Below are 14,096 nucleotides of genomic sequence, written 5' to 3'. Positions count from 1 at the left end.
CAAAAAGAAAACCAGAGCATCCCAAAAAATAAAGAAAAACAGAACATTCCAAACTAAGAAACATAGAGCCTGTGATAGCTTCAGCTTCTGAGAAATTTGTATTTGAGCTCTATAAAAAGTATTTTTGGTATTAATAAAAATATTTAACTCTGGTAGTAAAGCCTGTAGGAAATATATGCTGGAATATTGGATGATGTGCTGTTCACCATTGGGACCTCTTAATTTTATCTTCCCAATAGTGATACTACAAATGTGGTCTGGTGAAACACCTCCTAGGATTAAGTTCATTTCCCATATTTGAGTTAGGGTCAACTGATGTTATTCAGAAAGGTGATTTTCACTATATGAGTTCTGATCCTCGTGAATTTGTGTAATCCTGACCAGTTAATGTGGTCTGCTTTGGCCTTTGGTATGTTCAAAAAGTTGACCAGAGGAATGAAAATCCTATAATGACTCCTCTTAAGACACCCATCCTCAATCTTTTAGTGTTGAAAATTAATTCAGAGTTGAGTTTTAAAATTAAGTAGGTAAAAGAACCACTTTCTTTAGAAAGGCTTTGTGGGCTTTTTATTGTTACTGCTTTTCTTACCCAACCATAAATTCCCAGTGAAGGAGATTGTATCTGGTCCTCGAAAGTTTAGAGATGAGATGATAGATGTTTTGGATTGGAGAGCTCAAGGAGGCTGGATATTGTCCTGTCTGGAGTTGTGAGGTGAAAGTATTGATTTCTGTTCAAGGTACACATGGATGCGTCCAAATATGTTCTGCATCCATTAGATCTCGAATGGGGAGCTTTTAATTCTTGGTGAGTAGCTGCACAGAGCAGGCAGGCCTTGCCCTGCCATGTTTGTTTTAAGTAGAAGTAAGGCTGTGTGTGTCCATTTAAAATTAATTGACCTTTTGTTAGAGCACTACTCTTCATGGACTGACTCCATTTGTCCACGGGGGAAAAAAAAGTGCAACACAAGGATTCTTATCAGGCTGCTGCAAAACAGTCAGGTAGGTCAGGTTTAATGGAAACATCAGGCATTAACCCTTTTCTAGCTGCTGCCTGGGGAAGCCCTTGAGGCTGGAAGTTGGGTTGTGTTATCTTAGGTATCTCTGCTGAGCCAGGAGCACATGGTGGCTCTAATGCACCTACTCTGTCTAGCAGGGCTTACTTAGGAGCTCTGCAAGTAGACAAACACAGACATTTTCTTTTGCTTTTCACTGAATATGAAGCAATTAAGGCTGCTAAGTCCTAGGCTTTTACCATTCTTCACGATCCTGCTGCTTTTCCACTGCTGTGCCAAGACAGTGGGGATTAGATACTGGGTGGGCAAAGGCACGGAACGGGAATCACAATGTTAAAGTGTGCCTTTTCTGAGTGTAAAAATGAACAGTTTCTTGAACTTGCAATTGTAACAGAAAAGGGACTAATTACTTTTCAAACTGTTGGGATTTCCATGCTTCCATGTGATTTACCCACCCACAGCAATAAATCTAGGTGGTTATGAGGACATGCATATGATTAATTTTAAAAAGGAAAACAATTGTTCATTTCAAAATTACAGTAGTTCTTAAAGACAGATAGTTGAAAATAAATAATGGCTAAAGTGAATGTTATTTAAAAAGACTGTCTGCATGATGATTTTTTACAGCACAGAATGAGGCATGATTTCTGTCTCAAAAAGCCAGCATATTTTACGTAACAGAATTAAAGTTTCTTAGACTTAGGTCAGAGCCAAGGGCTCGACCAAGGAACATTATAAATGAAATATTGTCTTGAATAGGTGCTAAAATTAGAAGCCTGAACTACATCCTTTGAGTGGGAAAGCATGTCCTATTCAGTCCCCAAATTTTGGTGCGAAGTTAGTTTCATGTTTCTTTGTTCTGTACTTGTCGTGTTAAGTGGCAACATTACAATACATGGAAACTAAAAGCATTGATTGTAAGTTGTAGGAAAATAGAGGGGTTTTTGTAAGCACTCCCACCCATCTGGAACTTGCTGTTCCCTTATAATCAGTCACAGATTGTTAAATAAAGTCAACTTTACTTCACCCTGAACTCTCGCTTTATTCTCCTGTGAGTAGTCCAAAATAAGTATTGGATCCCTTCATTAGAACTGAATAATCAATTGGCTTGCATTACCTGCTGGCCTTCAGAGGTCAGCAGCCACTTTACTATTTCCTTCTCATCACACTGTATTTAATGAAAGGCTTTGCTGGCCAGCTGCCATGTAGGGTGCTTGCATTCTTAGTGACTGTAGTGAGTGTTTTTGTACATCATTTGTGCAGTGCTGATTTAAACATTTTACTGCACAAAATGCAAATAGTCTCCTTTAGCTTCCCTTTGTGGACGAACCTGTTTGCCTGACTTTCTGTATGTGTGTCATCTTTCCAACTGACATGCAGCAGCGTGGGATCTCACATTTGGATACTTCTCACTTGGCACCGTGCTCATCCTTCCACTTAGATTCTGAAGAGTAATTTCGTATTTTCTTCTCTATCATTTTGTTTGCCAGCATGGATGAGAGCCATTCCTGGAAGGGGGTGTGCATTGGAGCTGGCACTGAGCAAACCACTGGCATAGGGAAGAGAAGCTGTTCCTGTGTCAAGAAGGCTTGGGCATGTCTAGGTTGTGCCGCCTATTCCACTCTCAGCACAGTGCCAAAATTCTGTATGCACCCTTATGCCAAGGCCTATTGAGAGAGAGAGAGAGACTATCTGTGTATCTGTGTGAATTTATAGATATTTAATTAATAATGGAGCAGATCATTTTCATAGTGATTGTCTTACATATAGTGAGGAAAGACAGGTAGAGGTACCTGTGCATGTCCAGTGCTTTACCCTTGGCTGTAACCACAGGTTCATTTCCAACTTGAGAGTGATTTTGTGCTCTGTTACTTGTTTTGGGGGAGATTTGTGAGGAGTTGTTTGTTTTGCTTAATTAATGCCACACAGGGTTCTTCCAAACCAGCCCCCTCATCAGAAACCTTTGCTCTGAGAAGCCTACTGTAATAAGGATTTATTGCACTTAGCTCTGCTAATGTCATGTTGGTGAGAGTGTGCCACAGATATTCCTCTGCACTTGAGCTGAGCATGAATCTTTCAGTTCTAACTGGTGAGCCATGACTGTTTAGTTTGAGCTAAAGCAGCTTGTGTTTTTAGCTGTAATTCTTTGCTAGTCATTATGAATGTTAGTCATTACAGTGGCTAAAACTAGACTCTCTTTTTTGGCCCCACTGCAAGAAGGTGAGTCAGAGTAAGGCATTTGTTAAATACATTTGCTGAAGTTGCTGATTTCTTCTGAAATGCTGACAGGGGCTGGCACTGGCTCCAGCCCCAGTGAATTGGGTAGGTGCTGCACACCCTCTTCCCTGCTGAGACTTGCAGCTGTGGCCCCTCCTAAAGGGACTGAGAGATGTGGGATCTAGGAGGGAAGCTTAGGAAGCAGCATGTGTCTGAGAGCTGAGCATGTTCCAGACAGAGCTGGCTTATTGTCTGGATCACTTGAGGAGCAGTCATCTACTGACTGCTTCATGCACTGTTTGCAGTTGTCCTCTCACAGTTCAGAACCTGATGGATTTTCTTGTTAGGATTTTTACATAAATTTCAAAGTATCTATATAGCTTTGATGCTATCATTATTGTTTGGGTTACTTTGGCATTTGTCAGCAAGAAGACCCAGTCTCCATCTTATTACAGCAATATTTACCATTTAAGCAGCCCTGAAGTTCAGGGAGATGAACAAAGGCTTTTCTCTCACCCTTGATACAAAGCTGGCACAATTCTACTTCCCCTGCAAGACTCAACTCTGTGCTAGTACCATGTCAGCTGCCTGTAATTACTAGTGAGGCAGCATATGACTGTCCTTCCACTACCCCAGAGCTCACCAGCACTACAAAAATGAGGAAGAGAGGAAAATGTGGCCATTTTATTGAGAATTGTGTGTTTGTTCAGACATGTGCCTGTCAGACTGGGAACACTGGGCAAAGCCCAGGAAAGGACTTACAAAAAGCCCATCCAGACCTCAAGGCCAAGTGAGCAAACAGCAGGTAAGAGGTGAACTGTGAACAACCACCTTTTGCAGAACTTCAGTGTGATTTTGAACAGTTTTAGTCTAGTCACTGACTCATTCCCTCCTCCCCCTTTTCACTTTTCCTGCCACTCCATGAACAGCATGTGAAAGCACTGAAAGAAAATAAGAATCTTAAACATACCTGCCTCCCATCTGGCACTCATCCCAGCAGCCTGGTGATCTCCTTAGTTGTCCAGCAGATAGTTGAAAAACAAGAGTCCTGTGAAGATTAGCATGTCACCATATCCCTGCCAGATGGCGGTGAGTAAAACACGGGCAAAATGCATTGGCTCTGCTTCCATCATGACAATCACAACAGAAACACTACAGCATTGCAACTTCGCTATTTTTTAAGCTAAGAAAATGAAGGGACTGTAAAGTAGGGCGATCATGGAATGCTAATCAGTATCTAAACCTAATTGCAACAAAATAAGGACACTCTGAAGGGTGCAAAGCACTAGTGAAGGTGGCCCACAGGTTTTAGCCACTCCCTTGAGAAGTATGGGGGTGAACTTCAGGAAGCTGGCACTGGGCATATTTGCCTCACCATCCTGCTGAAAAGCTTTTGCCAACTTAAATTCAATCTAAAAGCAGTTTTTTACTAAATGGCCATTCTTAATTTGAGAAGCTTTTGAGTCTTCAGACCTCAGCAAAAAAGGAGTAGAACTGGACCATAAAGCTTGACCATGTGTTTTTAAACTAAGACACTCCCCGTTTCATGAGGATAATCAATTTGAGGTAATGGTATAAAAGAGATAGAAACTTCAGCATGCAGATTGCTGCTAGTGTCGTCTGCACTAAAGCAATCCCTCTGCTGGAAACTTGCCCCCAAATGGCAAAGGACAATCTCTGCTCTTGTCACTTGTCACACTGCACTAAGCTGAGCCACTGTAACAACCTCCTGTAGAAAAGGGAGGCCCTGCTCCTCCCTGTTTGGAACCCACACTTTTCATGTCCCACATTTTTTAGACCCTTGTCTAGCTTTGACCAAATAAATGAGTTGTTTGAATCAGTGTGCACACCGGCCTTGTGTTTCTGGAATAAAAAGCAAGACCCATCTCCTGAGACACCCTGTCCAGCTGGTACAGAACACCATTTGGTGAGAAGAAGCTGGCTGACCACACGTGGGAATATGATTTGATACTTAGGGAGCAGAATTCTGGGATATTGCTGAAGATCCTACCTGGGCAGACCATCCCAGGACAGAGCACTGGCTTTCTGTACCACACAGAGCAGCCCAGTGCCTGGTGCAGTGACATGGTACCGATCCAGTAATGTGACTTAGTGTTTGAGGCAGCAAAAGGCTACCATGAGTGGGCCTGGACTGCTTTTTGACTTTCAGGTTGCCGGTTCAGATTGTTAGAAAAGCCATTCTTCCCTTCTTCCAGGCTCCTGGCCCCATCCTGGACAGTTTGTTTTGACTGGTGTCAGACAAAAGTCACAAAAGCATCAGAACTTGCAGAGTTACCCAAGGACATTTGAATCTCTGGTTAGTAATGATTTGTGGCTGCAGACTTTCAGCAGTCTTTTGAGTTCCTGCTGAACAAGTATAAATGCTGTGAGGATGACCTTGTCAAAAGTATCCTATTAAAAAAAAAAAATTTGAGAGCAGCCTAAGATGAAGAATTCAGTGTGAAAAAGGTACTTTATTGTTCGGATGTGTTCTAAGCAAAAGTGTCCATTACCCTTGTGGACACCTTCTTTAAGTCAAATTTCAAGGATAACATCAAGACTGTGGGCAGGCTGGAGCTGCATTTCCCACTCAGAGTAAATGTATTGCAGGCTGGGATGCTGGCTGGAGAATCAACTTTGTTGCTTTGGATTCATTTCAGATCAGGTAAATGGGAGAGATGGGGTTTTTTAGCCCTTTGATGAGTCATAAAGGAGTTTGGCAACTCTTGGCTGAGGTGCTCAAATGCTATTTTTGTCCATAGTAAAACAGGCTGTTTTGTAACACGGCTGCTCTGCTCTTGGTTTAGTGGCACAGGTTTCAGCAGCCCAGCAATGCCTGGCACAGCTCCTGCCCCTCCTTTTACAAGTTCATTTACTATGTACTTAATGATACCAGCAAAAGACTTTCAAATCCTTCTACAAGCACCAGAGGAACTCGAATATAATTCCTTTAAGAGCTGATGTTTGGTTTTCAGCATTTGTATGTTTGTTTGCATTCAGCTTTGATCTGAACCACATTCATTCCACGTTCCTGAGCTGCTTGATCTGCTGAGTGACCAAAGAAAATCTGAAAATCTTCAGCAACATATTTAAAATTCCTTGTATCAATTTTGGTAACTTTTTTTTTCTCCTTAAATTTGTGGTAAAAATTACCTGGCAAATATTCTGCTTCATATGATAATGTTAGCATTAGGAGCTTGGCCTGAATATATATCCAAGAGTTATTCTGCAGCAGCAGTTCAGCTTATTGCTGTCTGAAGGGGATCTCCTCCAAATGAAAAGTTTTTAAATAAAGTCTTAATTTCTTACCTGTTTCTCCATCTGCCCTCTGTCTTTTAGTCTCTTTTCTTGCCCTGAAGCCTCATCCCCTCCTCTCATCATTGCTCTTAAATGTGCCTGTACCCCTCAGGCTCTGACCTTGCACAGGCAATAAGCACAAAGCCATGTTATTTTGAGTGAAGTAACACCAGTAGTCAGGAAGGAACAATGTAGTTCAGGCCAGACAAAATAAATCTCGCATTTCCTGTCAAGAAACTGGGCCAAAAGCAATGATGAGACAGAGGGGGCAAACCACGTGGCTCGAAACTAAAGACATATGGGTTAGAAACAACCACAAGCCCTCACTTAGAGACAGAAAACAAAAAGCCAGGGCGTTGGTTGAAAGAAAAGCAGCACCAGCTCCTCAGCAATAAAAACCTCATGACGTAGGGTCTAGCCAGCTTTCAAACCCAGGCCATGTGCTGCAGAGCTGGGGCCTGAATTTCCTGCTACTGTACATTAATTGTCCCTTGATTAATTTATTTCATTGATAGTTTGTGTTGTAAATTAGAGAGACCCGATCCATTCCTGGCTTACTTCTTCACCAAGCTCTCTTCCAGGCCACAGGACACCCGCTGATGAGAAGTTATTGCTACTGTTGCTGTATTTTAGTAACTCTCTTGCTGGTTTGTAGAGCCATGAAAATCTCAAAAGCATGTGCTACAACACCCTTATCCCAACAGTCAGACATTCATCCAGCACAGCTGGTGAACGGAAACCTTCCTCCTGGGTTGAAGGATCAGTCCTCAAACCAGTGAGGGTTTTGAGCATGTGTTCATTTACAGCAAAAAGCCTGTAGTACACTGGCAAATGACACAGTTAGGATTTGAAGGGCATTTTATTTTCTTTCTGGATATTGATATGTGTGTGAGAGTGGTTTTGTCCGAGGAGTATCCCAATGAGGCAGAAAGCGAGGGTGGCTCTTTGGGATGGTTCCTAGGGGGGCTGGTGTTGGATCCTCATCTGTTTTGAAGACTGAACCAAAAGCAACACACCAGGTGGTGTAAAAATGTTCAAACAGAGACAGCACTTTCTTCTTCAAAGTACTGTGCAAAGATTAACTAATTAGATTGTTTTTCCTCCTTCATAGGAAGGGTTTGTAAAATAGTGGTCAGGGAACAACTGGGGATATGATTTATTTAAGTGCTGAAATGCTTTGTATAAAGTTCTTCACAGGAGGCCATTAAGAAGATGCAGTTATTTTAGAATGTGCAAAAAAAAAAAAAAAAAAAAGTCCTTTGGGATGAAGAGGCAGGAAGCAAAGAGCAGGCAGTGTTATTATGGACAAAGATAATATTTGAACACCTCAGCTTTAAGTGCTGAGAGTTTGAAATGGGTCTTGAAAACGTACTGAAGAGGCAACACTTTGTATCATGAAACAAATTTGGATGAGTTCATTACTGAGGGGGGAGATTTGTGGGGTAGCCCATGAGAATTTGTCCATTTTTAGGAGATATGTCAAATAGGTGGAGAGGAGACTGGGAGGATAGTTAGACATCATCCTGAGGAGAGCCTATTAAAAAAAAAAAAATATATATATATATATATCTAACTCCCCAGAAGGCAGCATGAAAATATGCAAAAGGAAGGGGCAGTTTGGAGCAGGAGTGACTTAAAAATAAAGGCAAGCAGTGGATGTGTGGATGTGTGTAGCGGCTGAGTGCTCTCTGTGCAGGGTGCCCCATGGAGCACAGAGTGCTCCCAGTGCTTGGATGGAGCTGTCCCCTCCCCTGGGCAGCCTGGGGAGGGTGAAGGCAGCAGGGTTTGTGCTCCACAGCCCTACCACAGCCTGTCCTGTGGGCTGGCCTGCCCAGGGCTTGATCCTGGCCAAAATTAATATCCTGACAAGAAGCTTAACTGATCTGACACAATTCCAGCCACAGAACTGTCCAGCAGGATATCAATAGCAACATACTCAGCCAGTGTTAGAACAGCAGATCTTCAATAACAGTGCTAGAACATGATAGTTTCAAAACCAACTGAGCACACCCCGCAGGTATCTTTGTTCCCAGGTATTTCTGAAAGCTCTTCTCTCTCTCTTAACCCTTTCAGGTGCTGTATCTCCAGCACAGATGGAGAGGCTGCACACAGGCATGCCCTCTGCCTGGCTGAATGTGATAACTGTACCAAAAATAACATGAGCAGCAGGTCCAGGGGAGTGATTGTCCCTTTGTACAGAGCACTGGTGAGTCCAAACCCTGAGTCCTGTGTCCAGTTCTGGGCCCCTCAGGAAAAGAAAGATACTGGGGGGCTGGAGTGTGTCCAGAGAAGGAGACAGCTTGGGAAAGGTCTGGAGCACAAGTCTGATGAGGAGCAGCTGAGGGAGCTGGGGGTGTTTAACCTGGGGAAAAGGAGTCTCAGAGGGACCTTGTGGCTCTGCACAGCTCCCTGGCAGGAGGGGACAGCCTGCTGGGGTTGGGCTGTGCTCCAGGGAACAGGGACAGGAAAAAGGGAACTGGCCTCAAGCTGTGCCCAGGGAGGTTCAGGCTTGGCATCAGGATAAGCTTCTTCACAAAAGGGTTGTTAAGTTTTGAAACAAGCTGCCCAGGGAGGTGGTGGAGTCTCCATCCCTGGAGGTGTTCAGGAAATGACTGGATGTGGCACTCAGTGCTCTGGTCTAATTGACAATATGATCATCAGTCAAACGTTGGAGCAGATGATCTCAGAGGTCTTTTCCAGCCTAAATGATTCTGTGATTCTAATTCCATCGTGTAGGTAGGATTTTCTTTTCAGCTCTAACAGGACTTTGTCTGCTCATCTCCCACTGCTGTGTGTTATAAGCTGGAGAGGAAAAGGAAGGGAGGTAACACTTCAATGGGGAATGATATGCAAATTCCAGGCAAGCTATTTGTACTTCTGTAAGTTCTCTGCTGCTTATGAAGAATAATATAAAAATGCTTCAGTAGTAATAACTGAAGGCTGGAAAAAACGGTATATAAAACTTACTGTATAAATGGAATGAAATAAATAAGAAAGCTTTTGACGGGGGTTTTTATTGCTTATAAAGCTATAAATAATCCAAATTTCCAGGCAAAGCTATAGCTAGGTCAGAGAAACTTCCCCCTGGAAGAAGATCTTTGATTCTTAGAGCTTGAGGGAATCCAGGTTTGCATGTGGGCTCATTTTCGGCAAAAACCTGAATTTAGCTCAGACCCACCTCGTTTGGGATCGAGTGACTAGCATGTGTGCTACAATAAGGTTTGAGGATAAAATTATAACAACCATGGAGCCTCTATTAAATTAGGTAACTAAATTAGGAGCTAAAGCCATCTGTGTAATCAATAGAGACAGGTAGGCTCATCCCAGGGGCCCTCAGAGCATCCCTAGTGGGAGCTTGCCTTGGCTTCATGAGCAGTTGGATCCCTGGGGCAGGTGATGTGAACACCCACTGGGGTGCCTGGTGAGGGACTCCTGTCCTTTGAGTGAGGTTTTCACAGGACCAATGCTGTACAAGCAACTCCAGACTTGCACTGGAACCAGGAATTGAAGAATCTGAAACACAAGATTTCCCATGATTTAACAAAGAACATTTTGGGTAATGTTATAGAATTTCAGAGTTTTCTCCACCAGAGTTCAATGTGTATTCCTGATCAAATTCAGGATTAAATTCTCACTTTGAATGTGCACATCTGTTAATATTTTAACTCATCATATATCAGAATTCTCCAGATTTCCTGGCAAGTCATGCTCAGGATGAAGTCTTTCCAACTGTTTGTATTCAAGGATGTGTTTATATATATATATGGGTATATACAAACACACATGCTTTAGACAGTGTGTAGGTGAGAATGTTGTTACAAGGAAAGATTATTCCAAATTATTTATTGCAGGAGATAGTAGAAGGCTGATGCCTCTAGATTGCTTTAATTTTAAATGATCCTGTTGGACCAAAAAACTTCAATGTTTGCTGTGCCTTTGTCTTGCATTAAAATTTGCTACTGAAAAGAAGTCCAAGATTTAGCAGTAGAACTTTGTGATGCCGTAGAATTCCAGGTTTCAGCAGTAGAATTTTGTCATGCCCTGAGGCTCTGGTGATGACACAAGCCTGTGGAAGTCTTTGTTTCATTTTGATGGTCATTTTCTAGGCAGTGACTCACAGTGTCAGAGCAGCAGCCAAGCAGGGCTGTCAGAGGAGCTGAGCTCAGCTGGGACCAGACCAGCTCCACTCCTGCAGCACAGGAGCTCCTGGACTAGACATTATCCATGGACCTGCCAGAGCAGCTGGAGCAGGATGGGGAGCACCTCCTCTCCCAGCCTTCTCCCTGTGCATAAATTTCTTTCCTACCTCCCTACACTAGCAGCAGCTGGAGTTTCCCAGCCATGTAGCTGGGAAATGGGAAAAATTGGTGAGGTCTCCTGGCTGGAGACCATCTGTACCTTATTTTCTGCAGACTCCAGCTCATACCCTGAAGCTCAATGAGTAGACATTTGTGCAGAGGCTAAACCTTGCCAGGGAGGTGTGTTTTGGGAAGCTTCAGCTGTTGTTTGTAATATATTTAGCTTTTCTCTTTTTTTTTTTTTTTCCACCCCCTTTAGAAAAGGAGGAAAGTTCATGCAAATTGCAAAGCCAAACATTGATAATTAAGACCAAATTCAGGTTGTCCCTCCAATCACACTCCTGCCCTCTTGTGTGAATGCCCTGTGATACACTTTGGAACTGCAGAAACCTGGGCTGGTTTTCCTTCTTTGGTGAATACAATGGACAAACAACAGGACAGAAATAAGGGGCAAGTTGAAAACTGGTGTTTTTTAACATTAAGATGCTTGATTTTAACCTTTTTCTCCCAATGTTTTTTGAATGTTTTTTTCCCCCCAGTGTTTCTGTTGTCACTGATTTCAGAATAAACGGTTAACCAGATCTGAAAAGAGGTATTTCTGTCTCTTGCAGCTTCTCTAAAGTTACTGGTTTCATCAGGGATGAATTTGGCCCATTGCATCTAATGAAGTGTATATTCCAAAATCAATATTAATAATGCCGAGTGCTCTTTTTAAATAGACTGTAGACATTCATATAGTGCGTGTAAAGTTCATATGAAATTATTCTTGCCTATTCTTAATTCGTTCTTTTGTTTAATAAATAATCCTTCAACCTTTCAGTAGCTGGTTTCTGGGATACTGTTGGACATCTGTATTTATCATTTAGGAAGTCATCATCAGTGAATCTTTCCCTCCTCAAGTTTTTGTCATAAGGCCCAGGGTTTTCAGGCTTGTTGACTACTTCTCATTGAGTTTGTGGTGTGCTTTTGTTGTTTTTTAATGTATTTGTCACTTATTCTGTTGATGAGTTGGCAGTTTATCAGCTGAGGAAGATGTACAGCACGGTTAAGACACAAGGAAGGAAAATCAACCATGTGCTTGCTGAAGCTCTGCATTTGCTGCAAGGCACCATTTCAAGTGGGGGATATGAGTGACTCACAGAGGATGGAGGGATTCATAATTTCCATAGTAGAGCACTGTTTGCTAGGATTTTCTGACTTTTGTATTTATCATTAGAGGCATCATTACACAATGTGGAAGAAAAAAAAATCTCTAGCCTTCATAGTGTGCTTTCCTGATTGTAAATGGGTCTGGATATCCTGTGCTAAAATGTCAGGTTAGATCCTTTGTAAACTCTGAAGCCTGCTCTCAGAATAGAACACTTCTGGAGTGTATTAAATTGGTGTTAATTGAGAAACACATATGCCAATGACATTTTAAGCTACGCTAAATAAAACCAAACCTTTAGCAGGTCCCTATCACAGAGAGATCCTGAGATTTCACTGAACCTGCTGCTGCCGTCATCTTTTTTCCATCTATGCATATGTTGCTTGCAATGATATATGGTAACTCCTGATGCAAATACCACTCATGCTGTTACAGCTTAAAAGGCCCAGAAATAGAATGCAAACACAATGTCTGGTTTTTTTTCTTCTCCATGTTATAAAAACTTATGACCAGCAGCCTAAAGTTTGATTCCTTTTCCCTGCAGTTTTCACACCAGCTGACTTCAAAACATACGTTTTGCACTGCAAGTCATGAAAAATTCATAATTTTTTTCTTTTTTTAAAGGGGACTGATTCTGCAGGTGTCTCAGAGTTCTCTGGCTCCTGCCACAGGTCAACATTTCAGGAGGGGTCCCGTCCTCAGGTGACCCAGTACAGGCAAGTGACCCTGTTCCCCAATGTGGCTGGCCCTTGTATCAGGCCAGAATGTGTGTTTTATCTTAAGACAAACAAAGCCATTTGAAAACACAAAGCAAAATGGGGGTTGAAGTCCCAGTTGTGCTAATGTACACATAGGATGTGGCAATATTTTGTTGCACATTTGGTTTATTACAAGGAAAGGGCAGCCTGGGAGCTTCCTCAGGCTGGATGTCAGCAGCACTGGACATTCAGCAGTGAAATCCTGCTCCAGTGCAGCAGCACAAACCCTGCCTGGCTTTTCAGGACTACTCTTGTTGGAACAGCTGTCTTCTGCTGCAAGTCAGGACAAGGGGTCAAGAGCCATTTAGGAAGTGTGGTACCACTGAGCTGGCATGGTACAGCTGCAAGTGAAACTCTCACTGTCCTCTTACAGGCAGCTCCTGTGGATTATTGGGGGGCAGATGTGGGGAAAGATTCCTGTTCTTCTCAACTCAGAAGTCAGGCAGCTAAAAGTAACCCAGTTGATTATGCATGATGCCAGTCTTCTTTGCAGCTCACCCTTATTCCCGGTGTTTCAGAAAAGGCCTCGGATTGTGGAAGGTCTAGTGGAACTTCATCAGTGGGAATGTGGCATCACGTGGGACATGGGTGGCTTTTCTCTGGGTCTCAGTGAGCTGGGTGTTGGCCTGTGGTGTCTGTTAGGAACAAGAACTGGGGTTTATCATCTACCATTATCTAATAAAAGGAAATTTATGAAGCTATTTAGTTTTTGGAACAGCATCTCACTTCCAAGCCTTCTCTTGTGTGAGAACTACTAGACCAAGTTTAGTAGTTCCTAATTCAGGACATGCATTTTTCAGGTCAGCCCCGTTTTTCTGTTCTTTTTTGTTGTCTCCAGTACAGTGCATGTTTTCAAAATGCATATATGCCTACAGCACCCTACAAAGATGGCAGCATCTGTGTTTGCATTGTGCAGATGAGGAAATGCAAAGCCATTTAATTAACCCAGGCCTGGGGACCCCTCAGCGAGTGACAACTCTGTAGGTGCAGTACTTGGGCTGTGCAGATTGTAACATAAAACATTTCCTCCTGTCTGTCTGCTTCTTCATCTACCTCATGGACCTACACACATGCTGAAACAGCTTGGGGAAGGTCAGAGGAAGTTCAGGATCTCAGAAAAAAGGGTCAGTTTTTGTTGCATGTGCTGCTCCAGCTCACTGATGAGGCGTCTTGGCAGGCCATCCCAACTTACAGACAACTGCGTCCACTCAGAGGACATGAGCGCCCTTCTTGTGAAACACAGCCAGGAGTTATTTGCCAGGGGTGGCTTTTTTATGGCTTTTCTGATGATGATATTGCCTCGCACATAACTCTGCTGGAAACCTGCAGATATGTCCAGCGATCCTGCTGCATTTGCTGCAGATAA

The 14,096-nt window shown here is 42.8% G+C and overlaps 1 protein-coding gene across 18 annotated transcripts in view; it reads left to right on the top strand.

The window, feature by feature from the left end:
• The window catches only part of SOX5 (SRY-box transcription factor 5), a 607,791-nt gene that overhangs the window by 256,546 nt on the left and 337,149 nt on the right, over positions 1–14,096 (top strand). For 2 of the 18 annotated variants that reach the window (XM_085570319.1, XM_085570337.1), the window contains exon 4: positions 8,601–8,733. The exons of the other annotated variants lie outside the window; for them this stretch is intronic. The gene's annotated coding sequence lies outside the window, so the exon portion shown is untranslated. The remainder of the gene's footprint in view (positions 1–8,600; positions 8,734–14,096) is intronic. 18 annotated transcript variants of the gene reach the window in all.

This window comes from Lonchura striata, chromosome 1A (assembly GCF_050655825.1).
Source record: "Lonchura striata isolate lonStrDom1 chromosome 1A, ASM5065582v1, whole genome shotgun sequence".
Classification (NCBI taxonomy): Eukaryota; Metazoa; Chordata; class Aves; order Passeriformes; family Estrildidae; genus Lonchura; species Lonchura striata.
The sequence above is the reverse complement of the archived record's forward strand: the minus strand, read 5'-3'. Positions and strand labels throughout refer to the sequence as shown.